At 36.2% G+C, this 3,494-nt stretch overlaps 1 pseudogene; it reads left to right on the plus strand.

The window, feature by feature from the left end:
• The first annotated feature begins 1,590 nt into the window (after positions 1 to 1,590).
• On the plus strand, positions 1,591 to 3,086 carry LOC101569219 (annotated as a pseudogene).
• Positions 3,087 to 3,494: the final 408 nt, after the last annotated feature.

Consider the following 3,494-nt stretch of genomic DNA (forward strand, 5'->3'; position numbering starts at 1 on the left):
AAACATTCAATAACAAAGATTGATGAAGCATTTATGATCACAATTCCTTCAATCCAAAAAATTTTCAAGAATATAAGAGGGAGGGACAATGAATCCATTGATATTACAACTGTCTAATGGAATAACTACAACAAGCAGAGTGAAAAAGTAAGCAAAAAAGGAAAACTGAGGAATTTTGAAATAGGAAAATAATGAGATGACAGTAATCACTACTTTCCAGTACCATCTGTCATAGAAATGGTCCCTGCTCCCTGGTAAGCAGGTACAAATTAGCAGATTTGCTTAAGAAACAAAACACCATGCTGTAACAAACACAAAATACATTGAATCTAAAAAGAAAAGGCTAGGCCAAAATACCAAAGCATGGAAAACAGTATCTTACTGAGCAGAAGACTGAATGTAAACAAGAGTAACTATCCTGTAATCAGATGTCTTTCAAGCCAAAATGGTCCAGAAGAGACAAGGACAATCACTACATATGGAATGATAGAACAATTTAACCAGAAGAGAAAACATTCTTGCATACATATACTTTGAACACCAATACTTCCAAATTCATAAATTAATACTGAGCATTAAAAAGCAGTAAAAGAGCAACAGAATCATAATGGGGCAAATTAGTACTATACTACAACAAATTGGAAGTTCAACTAACAAAAATAAAAGAAATATTAAAGATGAAAAATCAGCTTCACTCATACCTATACAATATTCTATGAATAGCCAAAAAACAAAGACTAGCCACTTTTATTAGTATCATATGGTATTTCCTCCAAAAGAGAGCACCTACCAGCTCATAAAACAGGCTTAGATCAATACAAAAGAACTGAAATCATGCTTTATTTTCAGATCATAGTGCAATGAAGTTAGAGAATGATGCTGAAAGCAACCATAGAAAATCTACAAACATCTAGAGATTAAACAATATCATTCAGCATGTCATAGAAGAAAGTAAGAAGGAAATTATTTCCTACAGTTAAAGAACAAAGCTAGTGCAGTATACTAGAACACATGGAAAACAATGAAGGCAGTCTTAAGAGGAAGCTTATAGCTGTGAATGTCAACATCTGCAAACAGTGTCCAATTTTACAACCTAATTCACCTTCTTAAAGTCATAAAGCAAACAAAACATAATATAAGGAATGAAATAAAATCACAAACAGAGCTAATAGAATAGACTTAAAAATAAAGAACCAATGAAGGCAGAATCATAGTGGACTTCACCAAAATCCAGAAGACTGGGAAAGCTACCCCAAGAAAGCGTACTGTAGTAAATTATAGAATTTAAAAGAAACAGATTTCTACATACATATGAATTATCAGAAGTAAACCGAGAAATCATAAAAACCCAGAATACACAAATTAATTAATGCAATTCAGACAAGTATAAATAACTTACCAAATAACAAAATTCCAAGATCCAAAGGATACTGTTGAATTCTTTAGGAACTAAATAAAAACATAATGGAGATACTCCTCAAACTCTTCAAAATATTTGAGGCCTAAAAATTTGTGACAGTGAAGTGCTATTGACGTAAGGAGTTTTGGTGGTGGTGGAACTTTATTAGAGATCTTAGAAACATTGCCAAAATGTCTCACTTTGAAGAAGATACTACCCAACTCTTGCATGTTAACCTTGATGAGAACCAGAGATCTATACCAGTGACTGAAGAAAATGGCAGCAAAGAAGAATTTGAGCTACTCCATGTCACAGGTGGAGCTACTATCCCCCCTGGCTTTGAGCAACAGCTGCAGATGAAATCAGAGAGAAATTGGGGTCATCTTGCAAAATCAGTGAAGAACGGGACAAAATATATTTTGACATTTCGGTAGTTAGTGTTGTACAGGATCATTCTCTGACATCATTGGATAACTTATTTGTGGTTGTGGGTGAGTTTAAAGATTTCCTGTTGAAAAAGAAAACGAAAAAGGAAGAAACTCTGAAAGGTTTTGAAGACCTGGCTGGAAAACTCCCATGGTCAGATCCTTTAAAATTATGAGAAGTTAACACTTGTTCCAAGAAGAAGAAAACAAAGTGTGATAAGATGAATGTAAAATCAAAATAATTGTAAACAGACAAGGAGAAAATTAGATGAGAGAATGGCAGTGGATTTGCCAAAGATGCTTTAGATTCATGTATCCTTGACCATTGCAAGATTCCAGCCATCAAGGAGGGGATATCAACCTTATTGGGTGATGAGCTAACATTTTCCAAAAATCAGACAGATGAACATTCCAAAGAAGAAACTGACCCTCTGGTTTTAAGTTTTAGAGTCACATGCAACAGGGCAGGAGAGAAACACTGCTTTACCTCAAATGAGGCTGCCAAAAATTTTGGGGTGCTGTTCAAGATCATTTCAAGTGGAAGGCTGACATGACATGACCAGTTTTGATGTGGAGGTTCTCTTGAATATCAATGATAATGAAATGGCTGTGGGTAGTGCACTGAGGAGAGTCTCCATCACAGAAATATTACATGTTTGGGTGCTACATCTCTTAGATCAACTCTTGGATGCACAGGCTCTGTGAACTTCAATCTACTGATATAATAGTTGATCCACTGTGTGGAACTGGGGCAATATCAATAGAGGGGGACAATGACTGGTCTAGCCCATACAATATTGCTGGTGAAAAAGTTCACTGGCTGTGAAAAGAGCAGCAAATAGCATCTCATGTTTACTGACCAACAGTCAAATTCAAGAAGGCAAAGCTTCAATTGGTACACCTATTGATGCTGTTCAGTTGGATAGCTGCAATCTTTCACTGTGAAGTGGCTCTGTGGGTATCATTGTAGCACCTGTGCCTTTTGGAAAAAGAGTGGGGTGTCAAAAGAGAAACTGGAATCTTTGTTCAGCTTGCCTGTGGGAGATGAGCTGTGTCTGAAGACCTGGGACAAGCCGAACTGCATTCCTTACCCAGGACAAGAAGTGCTTTGCCAAGGCATTCTCTGGAATGGGACATGTATGGCGAAAGGTACATATAGTATGGGAGAATATCGGGGATCATTGTGTTGGAGTTTGTCTTCTGAAACATCTCAAGCTTTTGTTCATTGTTCAGAGCCAAATGGACAAAGGAGGACACTTTGATAATACAAAGAATGATGGTGAAAATTTTCATACTTCCCAGCAATAGAACTGTCAGCCCAAAGATAGAAATGCAATTTGCAGTGTCTGCTTTAGACCAAAGCTCTTCATGTCAGGTAGAAAAACATGTCATTACAATTTGTTATAATTTAAACATTGGAGAAAGCAGAGCCTTTCACAACTGTTTTGAGGTTATGGCTGACAAATTAGCATATCACCTCCTCTAGGAGCGATTGAGCTAAGGACCTGGGTACTGACCTATTTATTATGCATCCTTTTATTTTACACTATTAGGGACTAAACTCAAGCCCTTCACACTACACCACATCCTCATTCCTTTCTATTTTCCTTTTATTTCTTAAATTTTTTGTTCATTTTAATGATAAAATAAAATAGCAATATGACAGTTTC

The sequence above is a fragment of the Octodon degus genome, unplaced genomic scaffold (assembly GCF_000260255.1).
Source record: "Octodon degus isolate 3935 unplaced genomic scaffold, OctDeg1.0 scaffold00346, whole genome shotgun sequence".
NCBI lineage: Eukaryota > Metazoa > Chordata > Mammalia > Rodentia > Octodontidae > Octodon > Octodon degus.